Source organism: Gossypium hirsutum, chromosome A05 (assembly GCF_007990345.1).
Source record: "Gossypium hirsutum isolate 1008001.06 chromosome A05, Gossypium_hirsutum_v2.1, whole genome shotgun sequence".
Taxonomy (NCBI): Eukaryota; Viridiplantae; Streptophyta; class Magnoliopsida; order Malvales; family Malvaceae; genus Gossypium; species Gossypium hirsutum.
The window spans coordinates 110,017,752-110,032,709 of record NC_053428.1 but is presented as its reverse complement, the minus strand read 5'-3'; positions in this window follow the sequence as shown (position 1 = coordinate 110,032,709).

The window sequence follows — 14,958 nt, the reverse complement described above, 5'->3', positions numbered from 1 at the left end:
AAACCCTCAACTCAGTGTCATAACAATTACGAAGAAAGGAGTCGCCTGATAAAAGTAGGAAATTAAACAAAAGTAATTAATTCGTACAAAAATGTCGAGGAGGGTGAGTGTTGGTTGTTAAGACGACTGGGATAGAGCCTCCTTTATATAAATAGCAATGAAAATAAATGAAGTTTAATAAAACATGCATGATTCCTTCAAATACGTAAGAGGCACAACAGAAGACATGACAAAAAATGAGAGCCGTTTTTGAAAATCTTTGTCCCCATCAAAACCTGGTGCTTTGAATAGAAAATACACAACACGAGTTGTTTGAAAACGAAGACTTCAAAGTTTCCCCCTACATTTTCCTATCATCTAACTTTAAATCCTTTTGAAAACGGCCGATGACATGTTATAACTACAGTAAACTTGTGGACCCTTCAAAGTTCCTGTTTTTCCTTGCGAATTTTTTCCCCTCTTTTGGTTATGAGGAGAAGAAGAAAGAATTAGTCAAACAACCTGCTCCATCGTTTCCATTGTAAAATAGAAGCTTGTGTGTGTGTTTTTTTTTATGATTTTAACTCGTTTCACAAAGCGAAGACAATAGCTTCCTATTATGTCTTTGATCAGAACTTCAAATTCTTAATTTAGAATCTCTGTTGTGTAAAATAAAATAATAATATTGTTTTGAAGTGAAAAAAAAATTGGAGAACATATCGAACAGAAACTACCGACCAACAACCATAGAAGTCAAAGACTTGGAGGACGAAAATTTCAGGGTCAAACGTAAATAAATTTAGTCATTATTCATGCATGTAGGGCATGCCTTACTCCATGGGGAAACCAAAAATGCTTATCATGACTACCAAACGTTTTATTTTCTCCCTCTTTCATTACTTCTTATATTTTCTACTTCCTCTTTAACTTCCTATATTATTATTATTATTATTGTTTTGCATATGTTTTTATATAAATGCATGCTCACAGGAAGAAAATACCATTTCTTGTTTTTTCTGATAAGGAATGTCATTTTCTTGTTGAAGATGACTTAATTCTACAACAGTATCAAAGAAAAGATTAATCACCGAGTGTGTGATTCACAAATGATCTTGATTTCTCGAAAATTCCCTCTCAAAAGCTTGAAACACCCTCGCCAAAACTAGCTGAAATTAATTTTGAATATGAAATAATCACTTTGTCTCGTCTTATATTTTAGTTATTTATATTTGAAATGTTACGTTTTAGTTATTTAAGTTATTATTTTGTTATGAAATTGTCACTAGACAATTAAGATCTGTTACCTCCCAAACAACATTTCAATGTGCCAACGTGGATATCCAATTGGGATGAGAAAAGTTAATTTTTTTTATGTAAATAGAATACAAAATTTTACCCTAAAATTTAATTTTCTCCTGTTTAAAAAGAAGCAATAGTTTTTTTTTTTGCTACCATTAGACAAGAGAAGAGAAGAGCAGAATGACGGAGAAGAAGAAGAAAAAGAAGAAATAGACGCACCAACCTCTATACATGCTTGCTATTGAGGTTGCTTACAATACACAAATAAACAAAAATGAAGCGTGTTCTTTTTGTCTGTCACATATACAAAAAAAGAAAAGAAAAGATGAACCACCTTTTTGCAAAAACAACCATAATGTCTGAACCCAAAACCCAGGTAAAGAATAAAAAAACCCATTACTTATTATAATCCATACTTGGACTTTCCGTTCGATCCTTTGTTTTTCCATTTTGAATAACAAACCCAACGATTGATGGAACACTCAAATTGATTTCTACCATTTCGATTCAACAAAGACGACTATGAAAATATATGGTTTTTTTGGGTCAAAATGGAAACAAAAACTAAAGAAAAAGGAGACCAATGGTTCTGTTTTTCCAGTTCAAGGATTAATCTGATGCATTAGTTTTGATTATATCAGGAAGCCAAATTAACATTTTTCTTTAATTAATTTAGAAAATTCAATTAATTAAATTTATTTAATGAAATAATCAATTAATTTACTTAGTTCGACATCCACGTTGGCATTTAAAACTCATTTTAATTGCCACGTCGGACTGTTATTTGGGAGGTAATAGATCTTAACGGCAGAGCAACCGTTTTGTAACAAAACAATAATGTAAGTGAGTAAAACATAACATTTCAAACATAAGTGACTAACATGTAACCTGGGGCAAACAAAAGTGACTATTTTGGTAGTTTACCCTTTTTTTAAGGTTAAATTATGCTATTAACCCCTATATTTGACGAGAGTTATAAATATAATCCATTTACTTTAATTTGGTCATTTTTTGTCTTTATATTTTTTGAATTTTAAAATTTCAGTTTTCACGAACCAATAATTGTTAAATTTATTAAGTTAAATTTTGTTTTTGGAAACTGATGCCGCAAACATATTATTATATGTGTAATGCTATGTTAGCTTGTTATATATGCGTATTACTCACTAAAAACCTAATTAATGGATTAACGACTATTATTTACGTCAAGATTGAAATTTCAAAATTTGAAAAGTCTAGAAACTTAGAATGATCTAATTAAAGAATATGAACTAAGGCTTACTTTGGATGGGTGGTGAGATTGATTCCAATGAGATTGAAAACAACAATAGCACTGACATTGGAAACAATTCTGGGATATGTATTTTGATGTAAACATAGTGATGGTGTTAGAGGTAAAAGTAGAAAATGACCATAAAAGATATTAGATTAAGATTAGTGTATATATAATTAAAAAATATTAAAATCATACATATATTAAATAAAAAATAAATAAAATAATGTTAATGTTAATGTTAAATGATTCTTAGAAAATATTAAAGTTATATTTATATTAAAAAATATTTTTATTATTTTTATATTGATTAATGTTGAGGCATTTTTCAAGGAGTATCTGTATTAGTACCTGAATTAGAGTCAACTGGTAGCAGTATTGACTACCCAGAAAAATTGTCATGTTTGAGTTGGTAAAATTTGACAACAAATTATCTTGAGTTGTAATTTTGGCAACAAATTATTTTGGGATATGTAATTCGATCATTAACTATCATCTTTATGCAAGTTTTACTTTATTTAATTTAGAAAAATTCATGTGAGTTAGAAATGAACTTAAATTTTTATGTAACCAAATTTTTCAGTGAATCTTGGAGAACCGAGATGCATCCAAAACTGATCAAGTCAACACAAACCCAACCTAGCCAATTGAAAAAAATACTAGCAAAATATCGACCGATAGTGGTTTGGCGATGGCCAATAGTGGCAATAGCGACGACCTAATGACAACGTTGGTGACGCCAACTGTGGCAGCAACATAGATTTGTGGTGGTGACAGCAATTCAACTGTATATCCTTTCAATTATTTTCTACTCATTTGGATTTTAAGGAAACCCAAAAATCGAGATATTTGGCTTTTACCTAAAAGACCCAAGGTATGCTTTGGGGTAATAATTGTAATTTTTATCATCTATTTTTCTAAGACGAAATCATGGAAACTTTATGTAACAGTCTAATTTTCAGTGGTGTCGGAAACAGTGATTCATGATCACTAAATCTGATGAGTGAGTTCAAAAATTTTATTATTTAGTAATTATGAGTTAAATGAAATTTTAGAAAGACTTTTGAATTAGTAATTTGTGATTTAATAGAATTTATTAGGTAATTGGTTTGAAAATAGGGTATCGAGACCTCAATTTCATAAAACATCCGTAAATATTTTTATAAATATTTAAGGATGTCAATAGGTTGGTATTAAATTTTTATTAGAAAATTTTAATGTTTTGATAGTTAATTAATTAAAAAGGATTAGATTGAAAAAGATGTAAAATTTGCTAAAGTGATTAAATAGCTTATGTGTTTAATAAAGGAGGACTAAAAGGGAAAATTAGCCTAAAGTGGAAGGCTTGGGCGGCATAAGCAAAGAAAAATCAAAGAATTAGTGTGAACAAGGGGTAAAATTGGAAATGAAATCAAATTAAATAGTTAAAAATGAGACTAAATTGAATTTCTAGGCTTTTCTTCACATTTCTTCAGCCAAAAACACCATAAAAGGTCCCTAAAAGCTGGGTTTTCATACTTCGCTACAAGTGAGTTCAATTCTTGCTCTTTTCTTGAAATTTTTGTGTTTTTAAGATTTTTACAACTAGGTCCAATTATCTTTTCATTAGTTTTTTTATTTTATGGGTGGTTTTGAAAGTTACCATTGATGAGTGCTGGATATTTACGATGAATTAACATGAAATTGAAGCTTTAATTTTGTTATATGATGATTTTATCAAGTAATTTCAATTGAAATTGATTTATAGGACCAAATTATGAAAAAGATTAAATATTAGGCTTTGGTATTAAATTATGTTGATTAAAGGCTGTTTAATATCTTATAATATTTAGATAAAGTGTTAATTGAGAAATTTTTGCTTATTTGATAGGCTAATTGGTAAAGGGTGCAAAAATTGTAAAAAATTGGGCTAATTGTGTAACTTCAAAAATTGAGGGGTATAAATTGTGAAGTGAATTAGAATTGAAATATGTGCTGATGAATGAATAGTTTTACATTTTAGATTAAGAGCTCGTTGACAAACGTGAAAAAGAGAAATTAGCAGAATAGTCCATAATTACTACAAACTTACAATTTAGTTTAGGTAAGTTCGTATGGTTAAATTTTTAATGTTATATGTTAAATTGATGAATGGTAATATGTATTTATTCATATTATTTGTTGAAAATAAAATTATTGTAAAAATTATGAAATTGAATCAAATATTCGAAGTGAACGGAACGCAGGAGTGAGTACAGTCGTTCAGTGCAAAAGAGAAGTTGACGGTAAATTATCCAAGTAAACTGAGGTTTAGCATTTGTTGTGAACTCTCGTGTTTACTTTTTGTTTAGCTCTCATAAGCTTCAGTTAACTCATATGAGTTTTAGTTTAACCCTTCTGGGTTTCACTTAAGCTCTTTTGAGCTTCAGTTTAACCCTTATGCGTTTCCATTCAGCTCTTATGAGCTTCTTTTTAACCCTTACAGATTTCCGTTAATTTAGCACTTATGTGCTTCTGTGCAGCCTTCGGGATTCTGTATACGATGTACTCATATCCGTAAGATGTTTACCGATTTGACAAAGGTTGGTAATTCGGTAAGTAACATAAGGAATTATTGTTCGTAGACTTAATGATATTATTGAATTTGAGATGAAACAAGTGAATTCATCAATTAAAGTTATGGTTGGTAGGAAATGTGTAATGAATGATTTATTTAAATGAACTGTTATAGTATGTTCGATAAGATTTATGTTTAAAGCCAATGAACTTACTAAGCTTCATTAAGCTTACTTGTATTGTTTAATGTTTTTTTGTAGATTTACCAGAAGTCAGGAGGTTAGATCAACACATCGAATCACACTATCCAACTTGCCAGTAGATTTTGCTAAATATACTATGTTTTATATGGCATGTTTAGGGATTGAAATAGTTGTGTAAATGTTAAAATTACATTTTTGTTATGTTTCATGTTAACTTATATATGTATGGTTTGTCATGTTTGATATAAATGTTGGTATGGGTATTGAATGAATTAGTAAAGCATGTTAATATAGGTTTGTCTATGTGAATTAATTTATGTTCTAGTTTAGATTGTTGAAATATATGTGAAAATATAATCATATTAAGGGCATAAATTGGTTGTTTTGGAGATCTTATTATGGTCTATATGTATGAAATTGGTGTGTAGGTTGAAGTCAAGATTGAGTGAGAAAAGAGGCCATAAAATGACCTATTTTCGTCCACAAAGACAGAGACATGAGTGTGTGTCTCAGCCGTGTGTGATACATGGCTTAGCATACGGGGGTGTGTCTTGGCCGTATGACCCTTGTACCTTACACATGGTCTAGCACATAGGCGTGTGGTTGGCCGTGTGACCAATTTCAGAAAGTTACACGAGTAAGGACATGGGCTGGGACACGATCGTGTGCCTCACATCATATGCTCACACGGCCAACCACACGGGCTTGTGTCCCCTGCTCCTAAGAAAATTTTTAAAATTTTGAGAAAAATTCTCTGAGTATCTAGTTTAGTCTCGATTCACTATTAAGGTGTATATTGGGCCTCGAGGGCCCATCTAAGGGATAATATAAGTGTTTTATAATTGATTCTTGATATGTATAATAAAGGTTGTGAAATGCCCGTATTTAATCCGTAAAGTTTGGTAATGCTCCGTAACCCTGTTTCGGCGACGGATAAGGGTTAGGGGTATTATACTTTGGCTATTCAGATTCATTTAATTTTATGCTTCTTTACGATAACATAATGATATTTAAATTGACTGAAAAGTATGTTCATGCATATGTATGATAAACATGCCATATAATTTAGGAAAAGAGTGTTATATGTTATTGTCATGACATTTTAATCATTCATGATTAAAACCAGAAATAAAAACCTTGCATGCTTTTTAAAAAATTGAGTGAGATAATATCCTTAAATAAGACCTACAACCTCCATTAATGGTCTCTTGTAATGGCATAACAATTTGCCTACCCCATGGTAGGTATTGCCATGTGGACTTCATTGAGGATATTTTCTTAAAAAGAGATAACTATCTTGTGATCACATATGATAATTTTTTGGCCCTGAGGTTGGTAGAATTTAGTGAAGAGGTTTTCCCTTTTATACAAGACAACTAGTCACACATGTTATTCACTGAGATTATCTTACGATGACTTATTTGTGGTACATTGAGTGCTAGGTGTTGAATTGATGGTTATACACACAGGATCATTCTAGTTAAGTAAAAGCTCTACTGAAGACTTAAGTTAGAATGATGATCAAACGTTAAACAATTATTAGTACGTGTGAATATTTAAAGGATTAGGTTCATCTATTAATTGGATGGAAATCTATGTTCTTACTAGTTGATTAAGATTGCCCCACGGTGACTTAATTCAATGAGTGTAGGAATTATCATTGCAACTACTTCCAAATGTTTTTAAGGTTTAATGTAAGACGCATGCATTATCTTAATGCATATCATTTGTTGCAAAGATTTTTTAATATTTGCTTAATACAAAGATGTTAATGAATGGATGTTTTATTTTTAGTTTGAAAAAATGACACCTAATCCCTTGCTAAACATACTTACTTAGAACAAATTGAATGAAAATAACTACAATAAATGAAAAAAAACCTCATGATTGTCTTAAGTTATGATAAACTCAAAACAGTTCTTGATAATAAATGCCCTCCGACAACTCAAGTTGAGGCTAGAAAATGCTGAGAGGAGTTTGATGAGATAGCTCGTTGCTATATGCTAGAAAGCGTGACCAATACCTTTTATAAAAAACTAGAGAGCTGTAAGACTACGAAAGCAATTCTAGACAAACTAGAAAACATATTTAGAGACCAAGCTGCATTGGCTCGATAGTCGGCTATAACTAGTTTGATGAATGCCTAGTAGAAACCCAGTACTCCATTCAAAGACAATATGACTACTCTTATGGGATACTTTACTGAGGTCACGGATAATGAGACCAATGTTGACCAGAACATGCAAATAGAAATGATGTTCAAAAGCTTGTCCAAAGACTTTGCAAGCTTTAGAGCATATAACATTAGGAACAAGAATATGACACTTACATAACTTATAAAGGAATTACAATCCTATGAGTTGATGTTGAATTACTTACGGTCATTCAGTCTAAAAAACAAAAGCACACTTAGCGATTGCTTATTCCTCTAAAGGGAAAGGAAAGTCTGCTAAGAAAAATAAGGCTAAGTCCCTAGGGTTAGCTAAAATGGAAAGGAAGAAAACCAAGAAGCCTAAAGACTTATCTAATTCTAAGTGTTTCTGTTATAATAAGAAATGGCACTTTAAGGTTAGCTGCAAAGATTGGAAGGATTACCTAGTCACTAAGGGAAAATGTATGAAACTCTTTATGATAGAAATTTGCTTAGTGGAAGATTCAATAGACCACTAGCCATTGATTTTGGAGCTACTAATCATGTGTGTGTTTCTCTACAAAGGTTTAAGTAAATAAAAGATCTTAGAGATAAGAGTATCGTTGTGGACCGAAATGGGACAAGTGTGGTAGTTGAAGCAATCACAGATGTACATCTTTATTTTAATAATTTTAGGAAGATTATTTTGAAAGACGTTTTCTATGTATCAAGTTTCAAAAGAAACTTAACTTTTGTTGCATGTTTATTTAAAGATTAAATGACCGTGACTTTTAATAATAGTGTTCAATATGTAGAAGTCTTACTATTATCTGTAATGGATGGATGTCTAATAATCTTTATTTTATCAAACCAAATATGTACGCACTACTTGAACTGTATTAGCGAATAAAAGATTTAAAATTTCTTACTCTAACGAGGTGTACCTTTGGCATTTGAGACTTGGTCTTATTAACCAAGAAAGAATCACTAGATTTGTTAAAGATGACACCTTAAGTTTGCTTAAAGAAGTTGATCTTCCACAATGTAAACCTTTAGAATATGTGCACACTGATGTATATGACCCAATGAACGTCAATGCAAGAGGTGGTTACAATTATTATGTAACTTTTATAGATGATTATTCCAGTTATGAGTATGTGTACCTAATGCTCCCCAAAAGTGAAACATTTAATAAATTTAAAGAGTTTCGTGCGGAAGTGGAGAAACAACTAGTTTACCCATAAAAAACTTTATTATGATCGATGTGGGGAATATTTATTGGATGAGTTCTTAGGGCATCTAGTAAAGAATGAGATATTATCCTAATTATTTGCGTTAGGAACTCCACATTAGAATGGCATTGCAGAGAGAAGGAATCAAACTTTATTAGACATGGTTCGATCAATGTTAAGTTTTTCGGAGTTGCCAATCTCCTTTTAGGGATATGCTTTACAAAAGGCTTGTTATATTATGAGGATGTACTAACTAAGGCCAAACCTAAAGGTCCCTACGAATTGTGGCACGATAGGAAGCCAAATCTAAAGCATTTTATGATTTGGGGATGCCCAACCCACTTATTGGACAAAGATTTGATGAAGTTGGATTCACGGATAAAATTGTCCATGTTTGTAGGATATCCTAAAAGAATAAAAGGTGGTATGTTTCATAACCTAAAAGAGAAAACAATTATAGTGTCGACTCGTGCTACATTCATTAAGGAGAGTTATATGAACGACTTTAAACCTCGAAGTAAATAAGTACTCGAGGAACTTTAAGGAAATACATAAAACCCTATAGAAATAGTTTTAGAACCAACTCCTAATAGTAGACTTGCAAATAGTCAATAGCATAGGAAGCATTGTTATAGTGGGAGGGTATCTCGGTGGCTTAAGTTCTTCCAATTTAGTGGAAATATTTTAAACATTGAGTTTGTCAAACAAAAAGATGATGATCTACTCACATTTGATGAAGTAATGTAGAGTGCTGATTCCAAGCTCTAAGAAATAACTATGAAAGTTGAGATAGATTCTATGCAATTAGTGTGGGACCTTGTAGATTTTTAGAAATAATGTAACCAATAGAAAAAAGATATAATATTTAAAAATGAATTATTTCATTTTAAAATAAGTTATTATATTAATATTATATTAAAATAAATTTTCATTTTTGTTTGGTTGAAATAAATTTTCATTTCAAATGAAATTTTATTTAATATGTGCAAATTGATAATTAAAGTTTATTTTGATCTACAAACCTAAATATTAAAATATAAATATAAATATAAAGATTTTTTTTTGTTATTTTAGGGAAAACATATTATGTTGTCTAGTAGTGGCGAAGCCAAGGGGGGCTGGTAGGGGTTCCGGCCCTTCTAAAATGAAAATTTTTTCATTTAAGCCCTTTATAATTTATAAAATTTTAAATTGGTAATGGTAATGATAAAATTATACTTTGGCCCTCAAAAAATATAAAAACTTGAATTAATTCTTTAAAAATTATAAAGATATAGACTATTAAAATGGTAAAAATATACAATTTAATTCAGGCCCCCTAAAAAGTTTTCTAGCTCCGTCACTATTGTCTAGGCGTAGTTTGAAGTGAAATGCAATTGCATTTAGATGGAAAATAATTATATAAAAAATTATTTATTAAAAGATTATATGAAAGTTAAATGAAATTTTGGTTGAAATGATAAAATTAAATGTTAAAATATTATTATTTTAAGTTCATATATCATAATTTGTGAATTTTTTTATTAACACAAGTTTTGAAAACTTTTGAATTAACGTTTTCAATTAAATTATTAAATTCATATTTAAAAATAATTGTAATATTTAATTTAGAATTATTAGTTAAAAAAAGTTGTAATAAAATAAAAGTTTTGATAATCATTCATTAAAAATAATTATAATTTAATAAAAGTTGTGATAATTATAAATTTAAAATAATAAAATATATATTACAATTTATCAATATTTTGTAATAAATTTTTTATAGTATAAAATATGAATATTTTTGAGAATATAAATATGATTATTTGTTTATTTTCTACTTAATGAATTATCCTAAAAGCTTCAATGTGTCATTATCACTTTCGGGGGTGGGGGGACGGGGGATTGGTGGGGTAAGTAGGTGCCTTGGCCTCCACCAAACAAAGGCAATGTTTTTAAACCTGAATCGGTTATTGAATCAGTTAAGTCACTGATTCACTGATCTAATTAAAAAATGATTATTGAATTAGTTCAATCGATTTTTTAATCAATTCAATCGATCTGCACTGACTCTTAGTCGAACAAGTTCGAAATCACTCTCTGGACCAATAACTCAACTGATTCCTAGTCCGATCAACCGATCTAATCCAATTTTGATAACCTTGAAAAAAGATAACATTGCTTCGTAAGTTCTTTAGAAAATTATAAAATTATGAATTTGTATGATGATAAAATTACTTTTTAACCCCCAGAATTTATAATTTAATTCTGACCTCTTAAATTTTTTGTACCTTCACCTCTGCCTTTCATATATATAATACTTAATTTCAGATTATTTTTTTATTAAATATTTGTTATAATTAAGTCTATATAAAATATTATCTTATCATAAAACATATTTTGATTACCAAAGCAAAATATTTCTACAATATTTTATAATAAATATAATTTATGTTATATTTGTTTCACTTAAAACATGTTTGAAAATTAAAATTTTACTAAACGATAAAGAATATTTTACGATAGAGAATATCAACTTTTCCAAAAAAATTATTTTCCAAAAATTATTTTTTGAAAGTTATATTCAGAAAAAAAAACACAATCTAAATAATTTTTTATTAATTTAATTTAAAAAGTATTTTATTACCTAATATATATATTGCAAATAATGCATATGAAGGATTAGAATTACACATCTATTCATAGCTTGATTTGCAATCCACTTTCATCATTTGTAAAATTTTGTTTTGTTTATTTTTAAATAACGTAGACAGTAGTGTAGTTAGGAGAGCTGGCAAGAGTCCTGATTTCTAAAATGAAAAATTTTTTACTTAAGTTTTTTAAAATTTTTAAAAATTTTAAATTAGTAAGGGTAAAGTGCAACTTTAAAAATTATAGAGATGTAAACTATTAAAATAATTAGATTGCATTTTTATTATCGTAAAAATTACAATTTAATTTCGGTCCCTTACAAAATTTTTTAGCTTTGCCTTTGGATTTATATAAAAGATTTGGCAATTCACTCAAGAAAAAAAAAGTTTTTAAATATTTTTTTTAAGATTAATCTTATTATAAGTTCTTATCATATTTGTTCTTTTTGATGCAATGCTTAAAACTACCCATAGCCCCTCCCCAACCTTTAAATGGGAAGATAATACGCTTCAATAGACTCAAATTCACGACCTTGTGCACTGACAACAATACTAATGTCAATCGAACTAAAACTCAATCAACTTTTTTAAAAAGTTTTTAAAAAAATAATATTGAAAAAAACTAATTAAATGTTAAACACGTGAAATTACATATACAACGGATAAGCATTAAAAGCTAATTTATATAAAAATGTATATATATTTATAATAATATAACTCACTTTATAAATAAAAAAAACTAGAAACTTTATCGCACGTATGTATGTAGAAATTACGTATTTAGAACATAAATTTATGTTTAAAAATAAGATACAATAAATAATAAAACGTATAGTTTGGAACTAATTAATAATAAAATATGAAATATGTACATATTAAAAAATTAAAAAAATAGATTCAATTGTAAGTAAAAAAAATTAAACACATAAATAGATCAGATTAATAATATTAATGAATACAGTTGTTTATAATGATGTTTTCATGAATCCTAAGATAGTATCAAGTTAATTTGTGATACCAACTCAATTAACAACATTATTAATATATGTTATAATAAACATCGATAATAGCGGTAGAACGATCGCAAGCTATAAGAAAAGAAAAAAAATAGAACACACAGATTTTACGTGGAAATGTTGAAAAACGAATGATATTTAATGGTTGAAAAATCATATTTTAATCAAAGTCAAATGGAAGAAGAATAGTTCTATACGGATTTAACTTGTGTTGTATGGTTCGTAAAGTGTATTTATTTCTTTAACAAGTAATGTAATTCAAGTCAAATAATCTCTAATAATATACACAATCGATAGAAATAATAAAATATACATAAAAAATATTAAAATAAAATTTTAATCTAATAATAAATTTAAATTTTCATCAATAAAATTGAGATGACATATTATTATTGAGGTCGAATAGAATTGACTGTTGCCAAACGAGTTCATATTTGTTTATAAGTATAATCATATACATGGCAATTGACTGGAAGCCATTTGAGGGTGAGCCGTCACCTCCCAAAAAGCAGGAGATTCATGTGATTCGAGGGTTCTCCGTCCAAATCTTTACGACTTGTCTAAATTTCAGTGTTCGCATTAACTGGGTTTCAAAGGGTTGGAAGTAATATAAAATTTTAGACTTTGGTACGAAAAATAAGTTTAAGATTTTGTTTAAATTTGATTCAGATAAAAATGTTAAACTTGAGTTTGGTCTGATTTGTCTGTATTAAATTTTTTTATATTATTTTTTATAAAAGTAAAATTTTAAAATATAACATATTAAATACATTAGAAACATTAAAATAAACATTTTCTAACAAATTTAAAATACATTAAAAATACTTTTATATTTAAATAACATTAAGATAGTTGCAACTTGGTAAGCAAATACATCTAAAAAAGTAACAAAATTAATAATAAAATAAGATTTATACAGTAATAAACACCAGTGAAAAAATTTAGGCGAATTCGGGTTGAGTTGAGCCCGGGTCAAAAATCTTACCCAAGACCTGGTCCGTTTAAAAAACGAGTCTTATATTTTTAAACCTATTTTTGGACCTATATTATTTTTCCAAACCCTCTCATTTTTCGAACGGGTGATTTATATGAAAAAGCGGAAGTTTAAAACTTCACAAGTTTTTGCATTTTACCTTTATAAATGTGAAAAGAAAATAGAGGAAAGGATAAGAACAAAAGAAATGTTTGTAGTGTTCATATTTATTTTATTTTATCATCTACCTATTTAAGTATATTTTATATAATTTATCACAATAATTTAGTTTTAACTCTAAATTTATTAATTTATGTATTGAATCATTATATATGACATAAATACAATTTAGAATATGACCAAAAAAGCAAAGGTTAACATGAATACATTAAGTATTCAATTGTAGTATGTGCCAATATAGGGTTAATTGTACGGGTCGTTCTCAAATTATGACTTAAATTTTAAAGGAATAATGGCAAGAATTGTTGTTGAACTTAACGGTTTGTTTCAATGCAATACTTCTATTTTCAATGTGGCACTCTACATTCAACTCGAACAGCAAACCTGAATACGAGATGTCACATTCGTTGTCGAAATAACTCAAGTTACAATAATACATTGTACTCACTAAGTAATCGAGTCTAAATTTTTTTATCAAACCATATCACATAATCAAATTTCAATTTTAAAACTTTAAAATCATATTGAAATCATTTTAAAATTGTTTCTAGGTGTTTGGAGGTGTTTAGGATCAAGTACGGGTCTTCGACGGTCAAAACAACTCAAAACAAAATTTGCCATAAATGTATCAGTACTAGTGAGGAGATGTGCCGATACATCTTCGTGATATTATGGATATTTTGAATCTGTTGTACTTCTAACAATACAACCAAGTCCATGTACCGATACACCTATTCCAAGACCTAAAAGTCTCTTCAAAACTCAATTACTTTAACACATAGAAGCTTAATATCAAATCATAGACTTATGACTAGAGGTGTGCATGGGCCGGGCTACCTAGCCAGGCCCGAAGGCCTGCCAGAAAAATGAGAGGGTTCGGGTAAAAATATAGGCCCGAAATATGGGTTTGGGCAAAAAATGAGGCCCGTTTAAAAAATGGGCTGAGCCTCGGGTAAAACTTTTTTGCCCGGGCCCGGCCCATAATATATACTGAAAATATATATATTTTTAATCATATTTACATTTTATTTTCAATTTTAATATAACAACTTTTTATTATATTTTCAATTTATGTATTGTTTTAAGAATTGTTTTAGTCTCATTTTTTATTTATTTCTTGTTTTAATATTTGTTTTTATGTTTTTAAATGTATTTGATTTATTATATTTTAAAATTTTTTATTTAATGAAATAAGCTAAAAAAATTTAATCCTAGTAAAGACATTCAATCCTAGTACTTTGATCTGTAGAAATCCCTAATTTATACTAATATTTCTTTCGAGCATAAGAATAACTAACTCTAGCTTGATTAATTGAAATTTATTTCTAATTTAAAACACTTATTGTGGCCTTAATTCACTCTATAGATCCCCATATTAGATTTGACTATAATCTGGTATATTTATGTCATCCTATTTCTAGGATTGCATGCAAGTTCATCCAATTATGCAAGATCTAATCACAAGAAGAGTTTATTCAACTCAAACTCATGCACATCAAACATGGAT